The sequence below is a fragment of the Pinus tabuliformis genome, chromosome 3_2 (assembly GCF_031772625.1).
Source record: "Pinus tabuliformis cultivar Carrire ecotype Pingquan chromosome 3_2, CPIR1, whole genome shotgun sequence".
NCBI classification, from domain to species: domain Eukaryota; kingdom Viridiplantae; phylum Streptophyta; class Pinopsida; order Pinales; family Pinaceae; genus Pinus; species Pinus tabuliformis.
The window spans coordinates 479,260,590-479,282,074 of record NC_142302.1 but is presented as its reverse complement, the minus strand read 5'-3'; the positions used below and the strand labels follow the sequence as shown (position 1 = coordinate 479,282,074).

The window sequence follows — 21,485 nt, the reverse complement described above, 5'->3', positions numbered from 1 at the left end:
TAGACGATTGTCCCACGTGTAGGTTTTAACCCCATACAGAAATTACTTGCATACGAATTCTAAAACACAGAAAAATAAATAATGCGAAAGTAGAATACATAAATCACATATACACAGATATTTTCCCCCGGATCCCAAAACCGGGACTACCAGCTTGATTTTTCATTATGTTCCTTTCAATGTTATAATACATATTTATACATGCCGAAGCATCCAATACCATGGATCGAAAACCATCGCGTCCAATACCATGGACCGAAAACCATCGTGTCCAAAAAACATGTGTGAAAATCATGCACAAAACCATAGGTGGGTCCGCCCAACCTAACATAGGGTAAAGTGGGGTTACGAGTGCCCCTCAAACCCCCTGTTAACTACGTGGAAAGAATATAACACAACCCAACACCACGCTGATAGCGAGGTTACACGATAAAGGAGCACTCCAACCTCCCCCAACTCAGAACCTGCAAATGATGAGGTCTGAGCGCCGCGAGGAAGACCTGAATGTAAATATCATGCTCCAAAGTGGTATTACAACTGGAGATGACAAAGGCAAGTAGCCCGAGGAAAGTGCGTGGGTTCGAAAGGCTCCAACAAAGGAACCAGAATTTGATTTAGAGCGTGCTAAGGATACATTCATGGAAGCTAAGAAGAGCTTCGTGGATGCCTCCATTTCAGGAAGTAAAGACAAACTAGAACTGGAAATGGGCCCATCAATTCTCACTACATTTTTGGAGACATGCATGAAGCTGCTGTGCGATAGCAAAGTTGTGAAGGGGCTGCAAGAACTCATCACTAGATGCATTGGAACCACACTAGGAGAACCAAGCGTAGTCCGGAAGGTCGGGAAGCACACAACGTGAACAGGAAGAGAGATGAGATTGACCATGCAGATCAGGGAATATGAAATGGATCAAGTAATTTTGGATCTAGGATCAGACGCGAATGTCCTACCAAAGCAGACATGGGAACGCATGGGCAAGCCTACACTGTAATGGTCTCCTATTCAATTGTGAATGGAAAACCAACAAAATATCCTACCTATGGGAAGATTGCAGGGAATAACAGTGGATATTGAGGGTTTGAGCGCACTAGCAGATTTCGAAGTGATAGAGATTGTTGATGATAGCAATCCCTATCCCACGCTACTGGGAATAGATTGGGCCACTAACATGAATGGAGTGATAAATCTAAAGAAGTACACGATGATTTTCGAGAAAAAGTCACTGCGTGTAGTGGTACCTTTAGACCCTGCGGAAGGATCATGCTACATAGAGCCAGTGCGCGACTACAATAGCGACGATGATCTAGAATGTATCTAAAAGATAACCGCATGGGAGTAGGACTGGGTAAATCCAACAGCGGACGACAGACTCTCGTGGGAGCGCGAAAGCTCCTACACCTCATATTCAGACAAGGAAATAGAGCGATGGCAGAACCAGTTACACGAGGTAACTGTAACATGATGACAAGGTCATTGCGCTATGTGGAAATAGAGGTAAGAGATATGCCTATGTATGATGGGTTGAGCGAGGTGGATGATTTCCTGAACAAATTTGAAAAATAAGTACTGAAACAACAATGTTTCAACACTCTGAAATGGGTACTGTGCACTACGCCCACAAGATGGTGGGGTACACATCAACGAAGTTTTGAGGATTGGAGCGAATGCAGAAGGATGATGCGCATGCGGTTTGGAAAGCCTCAGATGTGGCTAACATACAAGTATGATGGACGGGATGATCCACGTACACACCTCGCGAAATGGACCAAGGTTTACGGGGAAGGGCCACAACCTGAGTGGGTGCACCTGTTCTGTCATACCCTGGATATCATACCCATGAATTGGTATACGGAGACAGAGCTCCACCATAGCACGGGTGAATGGGATATCTTGCACGAAGGATTCCTATTAACCTTCACGTTTGAGGATAGTTGGTGGGATACTATTGATGATGCGCTACAAGTCGTAAAAGCAGTTATCTGCAGAATACCCCAGGATCCAATGGAAGTGCTTCAACTGGTTGGGTCGCCGGAGTGTTACAGTGTAAACATAGAGGAGGATGATGAAGATCCATGAAAAATTAACTTTCCAAAAACTAAAGGCTATCGCGAGGTTTAAGGACCATTGATTGAAGATCCTAACATCACCATACCAGTAAAAACGAAGCAGGTAAACATTGGGACAGAGGCCGAACCGAAGTACGCAATGCTCGGTGACTATTGGGATGATGCCATGGTGGATAAGGTCGCTGAGTTACTCCGCAAGTACCAAGCCTTATTCCCGATCAAGATTATGGATTTAAAGGGGATCGTTGGTGATTTAGGGATGATGAAGAACACCCTAAAACCTGACGCGAAGCCGGTTAAGCAGAGGCCTTACAACTTATCTGAAGTACAAGGAAAATGTCCACGTAGAACTAGACAAAATGCTCACAGCCGGAATTATTGAACCAGTGGAAGAATCTGACTGGTAACCCTATGGTAGTGCAGGAGAAAAAGTAGAAGGGTGAGATAAGAATATGCGTGGACCTTAGGAAGTTGAATGACGCCTGTGTACATGACCCATTCTTGACCCCGTTCACAGATGAAGTATTAGAAAATGTCGGCGGGCAAGAAGCATATTCTTTCACCAATGGGTTCTCAGGGTACCACCAGATCAAAATCACGCTGGAAGACAGGAGCAAGACCACCTTCACCATTGAATGGGGCTACTTTCAATACACCGTCATGTCGTTTGGGTTAAAAAATGCACTAGCCATCTTTTCGCGCATAGTTGTTGCCGCCTTCAAAGAATATATCCACAAATTCCTGGAGGTCTATCTGGATGATTGAACTATCTTTGGATTCGTTAAGCACCACATAGTAAGCTTACGCTTGATGCTGGATACTTGTCGATGACACCAGATTGCGCTAAACCTTAAGAAGTGTATGTTCCTCATTCCCTTTGGGAACCTACTGGGACATGTGGTCTACAAACAAGGACTAATGGTAGACCCCACGAATATTGCAGTAATTCTGAATTTGGAAGCACCGCGAAGTGTTAAACAATTGCATGCTACCTTGGGACACACAGGGTACTACAGGAAGTTCATCAAAAGCTATGCCCAGATCACTGCGCCGATGGAGAAACTATTGAAAAAGGATGTCACATTCTGCTGGAATGATGATTGCATGAAGAGCCTGGATGTCCTAAAGGGGAAATTGGCCTCCACTCCAATCCTGGTCTTCCCAAAATGGGATGTGGAGTTTCATGTCCATGTTGATGCGTCATGTATCACGCTGGGAGCGGTGCTCACACAAGAGGGCGAAGAAGGCTTGGATCACCCTATCACGTTTGCAAGTCATAGATTGTCCAAAGCTGAAAAGAACTATTCCACAACTGAGCACGAAGGATTGGCTATGGTGTACATGCTCCAAAAACACTGGCACTATTTGCTAGGAGGACATTTCAATATGTACACAGACCATTCCACGCTAAAGTACTTGGTCAATAAGCCTGTGTTGGGGGGCACATATGTAGGTGGCTCTTATTGTTCCAAGAATATGACTTTGAGGTCATGGTAAAACCTGGACGCCTGAACGCAGGACCGGATCACTTGTCACATATTGAGATGGGCGAGGAACCTACTAGTTTGGAGGAAGGATTACCTGACGCACAACTCTTTGTTGTGCGCGTCACGAATGGACACTTCGAAGATATAATCCACTTTCTGACAACAAGGACTGCACTGAAGGAATACTCCATCCAACAGAAGAAGGAATTGGTGGTGCACACGCAGATTTTTCTATCATTGCGGGGCACCTATACAAAATGGGAAATGATGAGATATTGCGAAGGTACATACCTGAATTTGAACGAAGTCAGATCCTCGCAGAAGCACATGGGGGCGTTGCAGGAGGACACTATGCAGGATGAGCAACTGCACAAAAGATTCTCCGCGTAGGGTTGTGGTGGCCAACCCTTCATCAGGATTCAAAAGCACACTATAAGGCCTACGATATATGTCAAAGGACCGACAAACCATCGTAAAGGGACGAGATGTTGTTGAATCCACAAATGACGCTGCAACCCTTCAAAAAGTGGGAAATTTGACTTTGTGGGACCTATCAAACCCCAGGAAAAAATGAGCGCGTGATACATCATCACCATGATGGAGTACCTGACGCGCTAGGCAGAAGCGCAGCTGGTCAAATATTGCACGGCCACTACGGCTACGAAGTTTTTGTTTGAACACGTGTTGACCCGATTTAGCTATCCAAAAATCTTAATGAGTGATCGCAGTACACATTTCCTAAATGAAACCATCAGCACGCTCACAGAAGAGTTCCAGGTGTATCATCAGAAAAGCACACTGTATCACCCACAAGCCAATGGGATAGTAGAAGCCTTCAACAAAATACTGGAGACTGCACTAACCAAAGTGTGCAATGCATAGTGAAGCGATTGGGACCTGCACGTACCTACAGTACTATGGGCTTATAGGACAATGTGCAAGAAACTGATGGGACAAACACCTTTCCAGTTAGTTTATGGTGTGGAAGCTGTCATGTCGATGGAGTATATTGTACCTAGTCTGTGCATAGTAGCACTCACAAGTATGACGAACCACGAAGCTTTGGAAGAAAGGCTCACACAATTGGAAGAACTTGAGGAGGAACGGTTCTTGGTTGGTTTTCATCAACAGGTACAAAAGTAGTGTGAAAAGGCTTGGCACGATCACCATATTAAGTTGCACACCTTCAAGGTAAATGACTTAGTGCCATTGTATGACAGTAAGTTTGAAAAAAACCCGGGGAAGTTCAGAATGCATTGGCTGGGACCATATGTGGTTAAGGAGGTCACAGACAGAGGCGCAGTATAGCTAGTCAAACTAAATGGAGAACCTTTCCTAGGCAAAGTGAATGGCAGCCGCTTGAAGCCCTACACGGGTGGGCCGGCTATCTGACTAGCCAGTAGAAGCATAGTCTTCGTGCTCCAAGGATCCGAACAAAGGCGCGGGACTATAAACATATGCAGCAGATACCGGTACAGATGTAGAGAAGCACTCCCAACACAGAGGTCTCGGAACAACGTATGCAACAGATCCAGCAAGCAACAATTCACTGCGTTGTTGACCTCTGTGCAGTTAGAGAACAGTTGGAGGGACTCCGCGCAAAGACTGTCGCGCTGACAGAGTGACCCAAAGGTGAGTCATGATGTTTGTGTTGGGGGCCTGTTGGGCATGGAATCCCCCCCAAGGCATGGTTTTGAGCTCAAAGCCCAATTTTTGACCTAATCTTGTTGTAAAGCTCCGCGAATTATGGGCGCGGGGTGCGAAAGTATGATAGGGTCACAGGGTTGTCCACCCTAGTTTTGTAATGTAATGTCAGCTGAATAGACCTACCCATGGTCCACGGACCATGGGATTGTATAAATAGAGCGAGGCTCTAAGTAGATAGGGGATAGTGGAGAAGGAAGAAAGAATTGAAGGGATTGAGTCGCAAGTGTAAAGTGTGTCTTTGGGTCATAGAGTAGGAGAAGGATCTGCAGCTGAGTGCGCAGAGGCCTAGTAGTCCGCAGCTGAGTGCACGGACCCCTGCAGCTGAGTGCGCAGGGCAGAGTCGAGTCTGTAACCAAGGAAGGAATTAATAAGAGAAGTTTTATCATAATTTGGTGTATCTGTTCTTGGGTTAATGCATGTTTGATATAATTTGGAGATATACTGTTTATTTACTACGCACATCTGTATGAATGGTTTATGTTGTTAAGTATAACTTAAAGCATGCAAGTAGGCTAAAATAATAAACTAACACTGGAAATACCAGCAAGGTCTTGGGTAATAATGTAGAAGCGTAGCGTTCAGCCCCTGAGTAGGGTTGCGCAAAGGCAGTATATCGGGTTGGGAGGTACGAGAAAGTGCGTGAAGCAACCTACGCATAGGGTCAAATTGCGGATCACTTGAACTCATCAAACATCTCCAGGGTGCGGAAACCTGGTTCTAGCACCCTCCCATACTACTTCGGGTGAGACTTAAGTCCATGCTCTGCAGACTATTGCTGAAAGAGCCAGTAGTATCGAGATTTGTTTGGCTAACTTATCTCCGAACCTGGGTCAGACCCCAATAAGCCAACATTGTGGCTTGTAAGAAGAATATCACAGTAGAAGCCACTGCTAAGCTCTTATTTGAATGAGTGTGGGTACACTTTGGGATACCCTAGTCTATTATCTCATATCAGAGCAATAGGTTTCTAAGTACATTTCGGTTAAGTCTCTAGTCGAGGCTGGATACCAAGCTCACTAAGTCCATGACTTTCCACCCCCAAAATGATGACCAAACAAAGGTCGTCAACGAGATAATTATACACATTCTACATATGTACAGCTCGAAGCATCCACGCACATGTGATGATAACCTCCCCTATGTCCATCACAGCTACAACAAAGATTTCCATAGCTCAACTTGCCACAACCCCTTTCAGGTGGGGTTGGGATTCCAGCCACTATGTCCCATTGATGTGGTCATACCATTTGAAACTACTCAGGAAGATTCGGCTCATTTCCAATCCGAAGCTAAGGGCTAACAACTTCATAGAGTGCATTTAGCACATCTGTCAGCAGGTCCATGATATATTGGACAGAGCCAATGTTAAGTACAAGCAGCGCCATGATTAACATCGGGTGCCACACAAGTTTCAGGTGGGCAAAAATGCTTGGTTACATTTGCAGAAGGAGCGCCTCGCTTGGCCCCATCGAAATTTTCACCCATTTCGATATGGGACTTACACCATCACTAAGGTTGTAGGGGACAATGCTTTTAAGCTCAGCATTTCACCATTCCTTGGCCTGCACCCAGTGTTCAATGTGGACCACCTTCGACCATACTTTCCACCATTACTGGACACATCAGACATTGCAGAACAACTCACACCAACAAAGTTAAACCCAGACTACATGGAACAAGCCACAACTGATCAGATCATGGACACATGGATCAAGAACACTCTCCAGTAGAAGATCGAACTGTATCGAGTTGTCAAACTTGGCTAACTTCTACACCAAGGCAAGTGGTTCACCAGGAGTTAAATTCAGCAGAAGTTTCCCCATCTCATGGAGGCACTCAACGTAATGGGGAGCATTTCTTCTTAGGGGGAGGCCTAATCTAGGTGGATATTGGTGGCCACTCTCCTATTCCACTTGAACCCCCACTGTTGTTTCTTTTCGGTTTCCTTAATTGTAGCACAACTTACTATTTTTGACAGTTTTTCGGGTCCTAAAATCCCAGAACTGTTTTATGGGACTAAAAGATGGTTTTAAGGAAAACGAAGAGACAAAAAAAATCTGAAACCATTATTTGAAAAAAATTGGCCTCCTCCTTGAGATCTTCAAAATGAGGTATTATGACAGCCAAATGGAGATCATATGCCAAAGTTACGACCTCAAGAAGTTAATATACCAATTTACCCAAACAGGGCCCACAGTTTTGGTGCTTCATCTCATAGGGTTAGGTTTTTAGATGTTTAGGGTTTTCCATTGTTTCTCAATAATAAATAGGCCTCTTAGCTTCATTGTAACACAGTTCAAGGGCATGTAGCTACCACATCTCTTCTCAAAAATAAGTTACCATCACCCGAGCTAGTTTATTTCCATTTATGTATGTAAGCATATTTTAGTTCTTTGATGTTAATGAAATGAAGTTTTATTTCTACTACATATCTATGTTTATGTGTATATTTGTATTTTGTTGCCTTCCTACATAAGTCCAAATCAAATCTATGGTATTCAATGTAAAACTTTTTCATAGAAAACAGTTTCCAAAAAAATAAGACAACAAAAAGATTCACAATAGCATTCCAAAAATAACATTGACATTATTGATTTTCAATTTGTTTTTCAAATTTGGTTATATATATATTTGCTATAGTATATGTTAGGTTTAGACATATTCTTAAATTTTTATTTTTCTTAATTGTTTGAGATATATCTATGTATATTGCACTCTTATTTGTTAACTGAAATTTATTGGGCTAATGATTTTCAGTCAAAATCTGGAAGTCAAATGGGCCCAAAGGTCTGATAAGTTGTATATTGCAATCAAGTTCCCTGATACAAACAATCGACAAGTGAAGCTTGAACCCGATGGAAAGTTTACTTTCTCTGCAACTACTGGGTAAAAGAAAACACTTTATGAGCTTGAATTTTACTTGTATGATAGAGTGAATGTGGAGGTTGGAAACTAGAGGATATTATGCACACATTATTAATTTCAGTTATACTTGTAAATTTAAACCATATTTATTTATCATGAGCCCTGTTGAAGTAAATATTTTTTAGGAAAGCAAGATTAGTGTTGGTTTGAGAAACATCAATTGCATCATTAAAAATGAGGAAAAGAAATGGTGGAAATAGTTGGGTGAAGAGAGAAGCGAAACAATTTTCTTTCCACATAGTTAAGGAGGATAAGTAGGTTGATGAAGATGAAGAAAAATATGACAAATGTTAGTAAGATGTTAGCGTAAATTGTGTATCGTATTTGTTTATGATTTCCATGTTATTTTTTTTGTTTTTTTCATTTGAACTAAACCCCTATATGCGTTTTACTCCCTCCAGTTGGGCATAACATGGATTTTGGTGGCATGGAATTCTCGATATGTCCTATTTTCTATATACTATGAGCATTTAAGCATGTCAATACTTCGATTTTGTTTAGTCATGAACTTATTTTTTTTAATTGTATGTCTATGACGATGACTATGATATTAATTATGAGCATGGCGATGATGCAAATGGTATATCCTGATCTCTCTGCTAATAGATGTTTGGAAAACTATATTATCTATAACCTATTTAAGATTATATATTGATTTTAAATGTTTACGATTAGAATTATCTATCATACTTTTGCAAATCAAGAGCTACCTGTAGAAGATAACTAGGTAGTGGAAAAACTAGTAGAAGAATCAAAGAAAGAGGCCCACATAGAAGAAAGTGAATCTGATAAAGGCAAGGAAGTGTAGATATGATTAAATATTTTCCTCCATGAATGATCATGGAGGAACCCACCAAAGGGTGTAGGAAAGATAAAACAGATTTTAGTCAAAAAGTGTTAGAATGTTGGATAGGAAGACATGTGATTTTATCATACTTTTTCCTATTAGCTAAATCACTTCATCGAAATGCTAAAAGTTATGTAGTAATCTTGGTGACTCATGATCTTCATGTATCTATTGACAATATGCATAGGTTGTATTTGGAGAATGTAGAACACAACAAAATTGTAAATTATGGCATGAGGTTGATCTTGTAGTTTTCTATGGTTTATTGTGTATCTTCTATGGGGAATTAGCTATTTGTCAAAGATTAGAAGGGGTCCCTTCAGAATTTAATGATGTGACTTTTGAACCTATGATATATGCAAAAATTTTGGATTAATTGGCATTTGATAAAAGTACATTCTTTATTTTATTTTATTTTATTTTAAATTCAGATTTGAAACTTACAATTAGTTGGTAATTAAAATTGGAGTTGAGGCAAAGAAGCGGAGAAGCAGAGCTAGGGTTTTGAATAGGGAGCGACGGGTACGAGCTGGTAACAATGGAGGGGCAAGGGGGGGGAGCTCCACTCTCTCCTATAGTCATGTAGTAGAGAACAAAAGCAAGGAGGTGGGTTCAAATCGATTCAAGAAACCAGTGGAGGTAGAAACGGAGAAGATAAGAACCAAAATACCGAAAAGCATCAAATTGCATGAACAGGAAGAGAATCACGAGGAAGTCAGAAGAGAGAAGAGAACAGGAGACAGTAGTCAGAGAACTGAACACAAGACTGTGATAGGACTCTGCAAACCCAGGCCAACCATTAAACCCCGGGTTGTCATACATGATCCAGCGCTACAGGTGCACAAGGATCACATGGCGACTTACGCGGTCATATGCAAATTTATGGGAATATGGCCAATGGAGAAGGCATTATACACATGGATAAGAAACCACTTGAAACCAAAAGGAGAAATAAACCTTCATCTTGGGTCCAAGGGTTTCTTCATAGTGGTTTTCACAAACCTAGAGGATAAAGATAGAGTGTTCGAAGGAGGACCATATTTCTATGCTGCTGCAGGCCTCTACATGCAACCATGGGTGATGAATTTTGTCCCGGAGCGAGAAACATTCACATTGGTACCGGTATGGATTAGACTCTACTCCTTACCTTTAGATTATTGGTTGCCTGAATCCTTAAAAGCCATAGGCAATAAACTAGGTCATTTTTTAAAAATATCAGATGTGACTCTGCGAGGCAAATATACCTCCTTCGCTCGCATATGTGTAGAAATGGACCTATCGGGAGCACTTCCAGATGAAATTATTCTAGAAGTATATGATGAAGAATGGGTGCAGGCGGTGGACTATGAACATGTCCCATTCAGATGTCGTAAATGTCATGAACATGGGCACCTCTTCAGAGACTGCCCAATCAACAAACTAGAGGACAATATGAAAACCAACACAGGAAAAGATCCTAAAGGCTTTACCAAGGTGGGAGGCAGAGGAAAAGGAGGGGGAAAAAGAACCAAAAGAAAAATAGCAAGGATAAGCAACCAAGTCATAACAGTTTCAAAATTTTAGAAGAAGAAGGTGGGAACAATGGAATGGACAAGGCATCGAAGGATAATCGTGCAGAAAAGGAAAAAGATGACAGCATGGAGGTCACACATGAGAACAACAAACTAAAGGAGGATATGCAGAGCACTATGGAACTTGGCAGGGACCATGAGATGACCCCAAGTGAAATTGGTACGGAGGACCAGGAGCTACAGGAGATTCTTGAGAGGGAGAATCTTGATCTAGAAAAGTTCCTGGAGCAGGGAACCACCAAGGGTGTTGATTCTCTACCACAAGAGGAGTTTGACAGAGTGCAACAACTCTTCCTATGGAGATCTCAAGCAAAGGTTGTTGGAATCAAAAGAAACCATGACAGCCAGGAAAATAGAGGGATAAAAGCGATGGAGGTAACATCAGGATGCTTGTTCAAGAACCTAGGTAGGAAATGGGGAAGGAAGAGACAGAATGAGTTGTTAACAGAGTGTGGGAAACTCATGCTTAACTCAAGTAAGATGAAAGATCTTACAAGTTGCTCATTTACAAACCTTTCATAATGAAGCTCACAACCTGGAACATTAGGGGTCTAGGAAGTAAAAGAAAACAAAGAAATCTCAACAATAGAATAAAAGAAGAAAAACTAGATATGGTGTTTATACAAGAAACAAAATGTTCAATAGACAAAATCAGAGAGATACATAGAAAATGGCTTATTAAGTACGAGTATCTAGAAGTTAAAGAAAACAACAAAGCAGGAGGGATTCTCACTCTGTGGAATCCCCAAAAACTTGGAATCTTGGATGCTGAAGCATCCAGGAACTACCTTTCAATGGTTATCCAACCTTTGGGTGACAAGGAACTCTATATGATCACTAATGTCTATGGTCCTCAAAAACTTGAAGACAAACTCTGGCTTCTCAACTCATTGGAGAAGCTGAGAGAGAGACATCTTGTTATGCCCTGGATTCTGGGAGGGGACTTTAACATGATCCAATCTCTTACAGAGAAAAAAGGTGGGACTAGAACACTAGGCAGAGACTCCATCGCCTTCTAGAACTTCCTAAACGACATGAGGCTGGTGGATACAGAGACAATAAATGGAACCTTCACCTGGAACAATAAGAGGGGAGGGGCTTCTCAAGTTTCCTCTAAACTAGACAGATTCATAATCTCAGAGGACCTCTTTCTCAATGGCCTTGACTTGACTGCTTTAATCCTTCCTTTTGGAGGCTCAGACCACTGGCCTATTCAGCTTGAAGCTTCTTTTATAGGCACTCCGAGGAACAGACCTTTCAGGTTTGAAAATGTCTGGCTCACTCACCCTGACTTCATCACTAATATTGGAAAGTGGTGGGTGGAAGACATGCTTGTTCAAGGCACAAAGATGTTCCTACTGCAACAGAGACTGAAACACATCAAACTCAGGCTTAAAGAATGGAACAAAAATGAGTTTGGCAATATTTTCAAAGCCAAAAGAGAAGTGGAACATAAACTATAGAAAATTAACCAAGTCCTCATCATAGATGGCTTTACTAAGGAAAGGAAAATGCAAGCTAACTCTATTCAACAGGAATGGGACAAAAAATGCCAGCAAGAAGAGATCTTCTAGAGACAAAAATCGAGAGTGCAATGGATTATAGAAGGGGAAATAAATACAAGGTTTTTTCACAAGTCAACCATGGATCACAGGGCACATAACAAGATTGCAAAACTCAGAGATCCTCAAGGGAAAGAGCTAAGTACCCACAAAGAAATGGAATCTGTTTTGATACAACATTTTCAAAGCATAGTAGAGGAGCCTCTCTTAGATAGATCACAATTTATCAATAGCTTCACACAGTACATTCCAAAACTAGTAACCAGGGAAGACAATTACAATCTCAACAGGCCAGTGACTGAAGAGGAGGTCAATGAAGTCATCAAAGAGATGCAAAATGGGAAATATCTAGGCTCGGATGGGTTCAATGTAGACTTCTTCAAAACATGCTGGGAAATAGTCAAACAAGATATCCTTGATGTTTTGGAGGACTCGAGGAAATCAAAAACAGTATTAAGGGCGCTCAATGCATCTTTCATAGCCTTAATTCCAAAGCAGGAAAAAGATATGACACCAAATAGATTCAGACCCATAGCCTTATGCAATGTGGTGTACAAAATTATTTCTAAAGTAATTGAAAACAGACTCAAGCCCCTTCTTCCAACTCTTATGTCTAAGGAGAAAATTGGTTATGTAGAAGGAAGGAAAATTCTCAATAACATCATTCAAGCTCACGAGGTGGTTCATTCTATCAAGAGCAATAAGCAAGCGGGGATGATCATACAGCTTGACCTTGCGAAATATTATGATAAGCTAAGCTGGTCGTATATCAAAGATGTACTAAAAGCGTATGGCTTCGACCACAACTAGATAAGATGGGTGATGGCCCTTGTCACCACAGCTAGTTTTCAATCCTACTTAATGGCTCTCCATCTAGAACATTCAAGCCTTCGAGAGGCATCAGACAAGGAGATCTGCTCTCCCCCTTCCTATTCATTCTCATGATCGAAGGATTAGGTAAAGCGATCACATCAGCCAAAGCAGAAGGAAGAATCTAGGGTCTCAAACTTACCCTAAATGGGGACACCTTGACTCATCAAAAATTTGTGGATGACGCCATGTTGTAGGGTACACCCATAATCAAGAAAGCTAAAGCTTTCGAACAAATCTTGAACGATTTTTCTATGGATGCTGGTACAGAGGTAAGCCTCACAAAATAAAAAATTTTCTTTTTCAATACTAACATTCCTATTCAGAGAAATCTCTCCAGAATTCTTGGCTTTCAAAGAGATCAACTACCCTCCAAATATCTGGGAATACCTCTCACCGACAAACCTCTGAGTAAGGAAGTTTGGGAGCCAGTGACTAATAAAATGCAGGACAAAATCAGAAAATGGACAAGTAGATCTTTGAACTTAGCAGGACGGCTAGTGCTTACAAAGGTTGTCCTGCAAACCATACCCACCTTCATGTTTTTAGCTCTTCCTTCCCAAAAGGAGTTTTACAACACATCAGGAACATCCAAAGAGATTTTATTTGGGGAAAAGGAGAAGAGAAAAATAAATGGGCTCTAGTAGCTTGGGAAAATCTCTGCAAACCCAAGATCCATGGAGGTTTTGGACTTCATGACCCGGAAACCCTAAGCAAAGTTTTGGGGGCATAACTTTGGTGGAGATGGCTAAAGGAAATGATAACCCCTTAGGAAAAGCTCTAGAAACAGAAGTATGCAAAGAACTAGCAAGAAAGGGATCATATTTGAATGACAGGGCCCATCAAGGGCTCCCACATTTGGAACAATGCTTGGGAGAATAGAGCTATTGTTCAGAAGCACAGTTTCTGGGAGATCAGAGATGGAAACCTAGCCTAGTTTTGGGAGGATAACTGGCAGCAGGAGCCTAACCTGTGTAGAGAAGGACTAGACATTCTCAAAAATGACACTGACAATAAAGGGCTACTCAGGGTAAGTGACTTTTGGGATTAGACAAGGAACAATGGCAAATGGAGAACATGGAAGTACCTAGTATACAGTGAAGAAACCCCTTTGAAGGCCCAGGATGAAGCTCTTGCAGTGATCCTAGAACAGAGAAAGATTTTGAATTCAACTTCATCTGACCAACTAAGATGGGGAAAAAACAACACAATCAACTTCAACCTCAAAGAAGCCAAAAGAATTTCCACTAGGCTTGACTTTCCTAACCGTGACAAGACATGGAAGAACCTATGGCAGAACCCGCACTGGATGAAAATCAAGCTGTTCATGTGGTTGGTACAACATAAAAAAGTTCTGACTTGGGAAAATCTAAGAAAAAGAGGTTTAGCTGGTCCATCTAGATGCCAGTTATGCGGTCTACAAGAGGAAACGCTGGATCACCTACTCAACCTCTGCACTTTCACCTCTACCTTATGGAATTAGGTAGCCTCAATCTTCAGGTAAACTGACAGGGACGAAATAGCATCACTAGGACTCTGACGAATTGGAGGAAATACTTCTCAGATAATGAAACAATCAACAAAGCCTGGACTCTGATACCAGGTTTTTTGATCTGGGATGTATGGAAAGAACACAACAATAGGATTTTCAAGAACAAAACTGGCTCAACTCAGAGCATCATAGCTCAGATTTTAAGACAACTCAAAGAAACTGTGAGCACCCTTCTGAATCAACTCCCCGAGAACCCTCCTTGAAACCAGGATGCTCAGATTCTTTCGCATTTGGGTCTCCAATCGACTATCCCCCAGGGCATAAGCAAGATTGTAAGACATACAATAGCAGGGAAGGACTTCTGGCAACCGCCCCCCCCATGGATTTTTGAAATTTAATATAGATGGAGCCTTTAAGGGAAACCCTGGGGTCGCTGGTTATGGAGGAGTCATAAGAGATGAGCAGGGAAACATAAAAGTCATCTTTCATAGTCATCTGGGGAACACCACTAATAATATGGCAAAACTCATGGCCTTAGAGGAATGCCTAGAAATCTTGATTGAACACAATTTACACAATACCATCATAGAGGCAGACTATGAACTGACAATTAATTCGGTCAAAAGGATAGGCAACGACACAGCACCAGAAAAAGTTTCAAACCACTGGAGGTTATTGCAGGTTTATCAATGCATACAATGCCACCTGAGAGCCCTAAGAACACTGAGATTTGTTCATGTGCACGGAACTAAAAATAGATTATCAGATCGTCTAGCGAATGAGGGTGTGCTTTGTACAAAAGAGAACAAAAGCTATGTGTGGGAGTGAACACCCTCAGGAAATATGTGCGAGGACTGTCACAGACAGGCGATCGCAGATAGGAAGTATTTTCAATGGATGAAAGGCAAGCAGTAAACAGACCAATGGAGATAGTAGGAAGCGAACCAAAGACAGGGAGGAAACAAGGAGTAATCAGTGAGCAGGTTGAAAGGCAAACGACCATCGATGGCAGCAAGCGCCAGAATCCGACGGATTTCAGGCGGAAAGTTGCATGATGATTACCCCATAAAACGAACCCGAAAAGTTATAGAATGGTAGTTTAGGCCACCCATCGGGTCCGATTGGGTTAATAGTGAGTGTGTATGTTGCTGGCCTGAAATCGACTCTGAACCGTCGGATCGGCGAGGGCCAGATCACACGGGAGTCAGGTCATGAAACTAATTGAGGGTTAATACATAATTCAGACTCGAAATTTCATAGAAAGTTGTTTTAATTACTCATCGGGTCCGAAAGGCTTTTAAGGAGTGGGCTTGTTGGCTCACCCGAAATCAGATTAAACCATCGGATCTCCAAGGACTGCCAAGTCACTCACTGTTGCTTTGTGGGCTGTAGGTTATGTGGGCCTTTGGTTTATGCAAGCGTAGGTTTATGTGGGCCTTTGGTTTATGCAAGCGTAGGTTTATGTGGGCCTTTGGTTTATGTCAACCATTGGTTGATGTGGGCCCTTGTCACTAAGGGAGGTTCAAGGTTTAGCGAACCCGAAAGAACCTTAGTACTTTTCAATTTCTCTTTCGGGTTAGGAAGAGAGGCAGGTTTTTTAGTGCATTGGTAGTGTATGCATCAACCCTTTTGTGGTTTTGTTTGAGTCAAGTACGGGGCTGTGTCTGAGTCAGGTTTGGGGCTCTTGGCTCCATTTTGCAAAGTGTACATTATGTATTTTTTTTTGTTTCTTGATTAATGGAAGGCTCTACTCTTACTGGATAAAAAAAAATAAAAATAAAAATAAAAAAACTTACAATTAGCATGGATGTAAAGACTCTTTTTGTGACTAAAGTGTGGATGCAAGTAGTCAAAGCACTAGATTGTATATTTGAGGTCAAAACCTCATAATATGTGGCCAAGTTATTGGGTTGCAAGAAACAAAAAATTTCCATTTTATAGACAGAAAGTGGACAAACTCCAAGGGGTTAATTTGTAAGTTTGAAAATGACTTGGAAGTGTAAATGCACTTAATGATAACTATATATGCATGTTATGCCAGAAGAAGTTGTAGGGATGTTACAAAAACTTGGGTTTTTAGCATGAACTTTTTGCATACATAAACTATATTAATTTTAAATTTTGAAGAGGGTATGCTAGCATTTACACAAGAATTGACACTTTAAATATCTTCTCGATTTTAAATATCTTCCACTTTCTTAATGAAGGTATGGATTTTAGTCTCTATGATTTTATATGATTGACTACATCTTTTCCAAATCTTTATAGTGTGATTATAGCTTGTTGGTCTAATCCATGTAGCCAATGTTCTAGGGTTGAGGTTTTTATTTTTTGGGATGATTTTATTTTTGTTTTTAATTAATGATTATAGTTTAACTCTATGAGTGGTTTTTCTATAGGGAGTCATTTGCAATCATAATTGGAGTTACTTGTAGTCATAATTGTATTTAGAAAGATTATATTAAATGATTTTATAACAAGTGAATACCTAACATTATCTATATTTGTGTTGTATCTTAATTCATTTTATAGATTGTATTTAAACTCTATAATGAATAAATACAAAATATTATGAGAATCCATGACTGTCTTGGTTTCTCATGTGAGTTCCAAGGATTTCAAGGCTTCCTCAAGATTGTTATTTTTTACTAAGTTGTGTCTGTCTTTAGGAAAAGACTTCATTATGGTTACTCTACAATAGCCCATTCATGTATCCATTTATATCTAATTGGTTTGATCTCAATTCATTTAATTCTAAGTGTGTTGACATCTATTTGTGCATTTGAATAGTTGAAAATTGAATTATTTGATAGTATTTGTCAAGTGCATTTAAATAGATGAAGTATATGGAAACTATTTTCATTGAAAGTCTCAGTGCCTATGTAGTTTTTCTCTTTGGTAGGGAAAAATAGAGTCACATTTGGAAAATATATATTGATCCTTCTCTAAAATCTCATTATGGAAGAATTTCCACATACATAAATGAGAATAATAGGTGGTCTCCTAGAGTGTCCACCTATTGTACACTTGGAATCATGTTATAAGTCCATACTTCTTACTTAGGTATGGGTAGCTATTTTTTATAATAAATTTGAGTAATTGTTAATGTTTTTCAAACCACTTTCCAAGTTAGAGCATTGATATGGCAAAATATTTGCTATATAGTATTTATCAACCTCTTTGATCTTACAAAAGAAAAAGTTGTTTTTTTAGATTTATCTCCATCCCTATAGCTATACTAAACACCTCAATGATTTCCTTGAGTTTAGGAGTGTCCCTTTTAGTTCCATCACAAAAAATAAAGATATCACAACAAATAAAAGTTGAGTTCCCACTCCACAATTTTAGAAGCTTAGACCTTAAGTAAAAATATATATTATGAACCCAGTCTCAAGTTCTAGGGACCTTATTGACCAAGGAAAGAAATCAGTCACATTTTAAATTCATGGAGGTGTATTTTTTGGCATTTGACAGGATTGCATTACAAGTTGGATAACAAATTCTACAATAATGAATTCTTATTTTCCTCATGCCAGTTATTCACAATGAATTCCTTTTGTGTTCTCTAGAAAAATAAGTTTGTGGAGTTGAGGTATTCTCAGTCACAAGTAAACTAGGCTAGCACACATTGAATAGTTATCCATGTGATCAACTTTCTAGAGTTGTTTATGCTTGAAACAAAATGATATGCACTTCTCAATACCAATGCAAGAAATGCAGAATATTTTGAACTAGTGTCTATCTTTCATCACCAACAATCCCCACAATATCACAGTCCCTCCTTCAAATGATGAAAATGATTGGCATCCCTTACAATAAATTATCTTCCAACAATATTTGATATGAACTTGATTTTGGAGTGGCATCCGCCACACACTCGGAGGTTTTTGAAAATTTGGATAGGTGTCCAAGGTGGTGTGCTTATAAGGCCAAAATCAATAGACAACTTCTCACTATGGTGGAAAAATGATTGTTGTTTTTGTTCCTGTTTCACATCATGCAGCACAAAGCTAGTGTCTAGCACACATATTTCCTTCATTACCATAAAATATATCCCCTCGTCTCTTTAAATAAGCTTTGCATAAAGGCTTCACCTCATCATCAAATTTCCTTTCATGTGTTGTAGTTGGCCTTGATGTTTTCTATGTTCTACATAAATAGATTCCCTCACCTTCATGACTCGTACTATGCTAGATATCCCTCTTTTTAGATCTATAAATATAAGGGATTCTTTGGCTTTCATTTGTAAAATCATGGTGATGATATTATTTTTTTCTGACAACCTTTTCATATGCATCACTCTCATTATGAAATTGATTTTGATTACTAGAGTGAGAAAAATGTTGGATATGGGAATTCACATTTCCAAATTTTCTATAAACCCAAAGTGTATTTGAGTAACTTGGATGGAACTTTGCTACTTGAGCTTTGCAACCTTTAGGTGCTTAGCAGACCCAAGTTTACATGGCTCTACAAGTTCATTATACATAATAAAATAAATAGATGTTGATGAAATATTATGTTGGATTACATACAATGCACTTTATGGCTAGCCACACATACATTTGATCTATAAAATTTACCTGCTTTATCATAGACATATACTATAATTGTTTCTTTAAAAAATGTAACTAACTTTTTAAAGTAAGGTACATTGGCTTCTTTGACAAATTTAATTTAGAGATGGTCTATGACTTTCAGTGGAAGCATGCTACTTATCTAGGTTTGTAGGCCAAAAATGTAGTTTTCCATCTCTCTTGTAGTTCAAGTATATCCCTTCATCATTAGAAGATAATGAGTTTGTGTAACGAATTCTTACATCATTATGAAAGCCATTCTAACCCATTATTTTTATGTATCCTAATGAAATAGAATTGTCATCAGATACCATATCACAAATCCTTTCTTTTGAATGTTTATTCAAAGGAGACTTGCTATGAGTTTGGGAGTCTATAATGGATGTTCTTAGATGATATTGAAGTTTAATTATTCTATCATGTTCTTATGCTCTACATAAATAGATTATAATTATTTCTTTAAAAAATTTAACTAGGTTTTAAAGTAAGGTACATTAGCTTTTTTGAGAAATTTAATTCAGAGATGTTCTATGACTTTTTGTGGAAGCATGTTGCTTGTCCAAGTTGGCAAGCCAATCATGTTTCTTATGCTCTATATAAATAAATTCCCCTCACCTTCACAACTCTTACTAGGTAGAATATCCTTTATTTTTTATCTAGTAATATCAAGAATTCTTTGCATTCATATCAAACACGCAAAAAAATAGTGTACAAAATGGGATGGCACTGTCAATCTCCAACTGGATATGGATTTTGGATATTACTATTAGTGTTTGAGAGATTTATTCATAAGAAAAATTCAAGAAAGAAGAGTCTTAGTGTTGTACTAAAATTAAACGTCTTCAAGCACATGCTTTGATCATAATAAGTGGCTTTCTGTAGAATACCCAAATTAATTTAAAATCACTAGCAATTTAGTTTGAAATCATTCTTGATGGTTTGTCCAAGCCACAAGTGAAAACCAGATTTACAAATTCTATGCCCTTACAATATTCTATGATATTGGTGGTCAGGGAATGTAAATGGACAATTAGGTTTTCAAGAGAAACTCAATGAAATCTAGTAAGTTCTAGAATATCATAAAAATCTAGCCTAAATTTTAGGTTTCCATGAAATCTACAATTGGTAGGGTTACCTATCATGACCACACACCTCTTATTGCCAAAAAAATAGTGGAACAACTTTTTTCCTTTTGATCTGCACTTATCAAAGCCAAAAAATGATAAATGATGACTTGTGGACTTTGTCTTCAAGTGTGTTTAGATAAAAATGAGTCTAATATTAAATTCACTAATTGACACTAATTCATATTAAATAATTTATTTAAACATGTGAAATATATTTTCATTATATTTTTCCCCACTAATATTTAAAACTTTATTCACTTACACATCATGTAGACCTTCTAATACTTTCCTTGTATAAGTTATAATCCTATGTTTTTATATCTCTTCCAATGAATTGAAGAGTTTTGCAGGCTTATGTTGACAAACCAGAATTGTGTCGCTTTTCTATCATGGAACCAGCCTTGACTAAGAATTCCAATTCTATGCTACTGAATGGCTTTTTGGAGATTTAACCATTTCTCCAAATAATCGACATTGGCTCCATTAACTTGATAAGAACTACATCCTCACACTTCCACATTCTCTTTTAGGTGGAACACATCGACACCAGAATTTGCTACCATCTGCATATATTGGACATGTTGCATTTGGATACATCCAAGTCAGCTCAGTTTTTCTACTAAAAAAGGTAGCTTGCATGGTTTTCCAACACTCTTCGTAAATCCCAATTTTTTCCTTCACTCTCTTTCAAATTTGTGTCTCTTTTCACTCTTTCTTCATTTATTAAGAAGGCTAATGGATTCTACATTATTTTCTTCTTCATTCATTTGTGCAAGGTCTATAAGAGTGCTTGAATCTATTGTTGTGCATTATAAAGCAGTGTTGATCGGGGACTCATCAACTCTTCTACATGTAAATGTAGGCACAATCCAAGATACCGCTTCATCATCACAAGAGGGTTGTCCTCTTTAACAACTCCAAGAAATGCTTCGACAACTACAGCTATCCCATTCAAGGCACTCAATCCCTTCCGAAATTATTGGTCAATCCAGGGTATAATAATGGTAAAAACAATGCTACAGACTTACAACAACATTTCTTAGGAAAAGTCTTTGGATTTGACCCCATTGATAGGGACAAAATTAGATCCATCTTTCTACATTTGTTGATTTGACTGGGTCCTTTTATGATGTAATCCAAGTTGGGAAAATATACATTGTTTCCAATGGCACAATGAAGGAAACAAACCCTAACTACAACCACCTTAAGAACAAATGGGAGATCTTCTTGTTCGATGCATCCACTATCAA

At 39.4% G+C, this 21,485-nt stretch overlaps 1 pseudogene; it reads left to right on the top strand.

Moving 5' to 3' along the window:
- The window catches only part of LOC149181374 (uncharacterized), a 64,981-nt pseudogene extending 55,984 nt beyond the window's left edge, over positions 1-8,997 (top strand).
- The last annotated feature ends 12,488 nt before the right edge of the window (positions 8,998-21,485 follow it).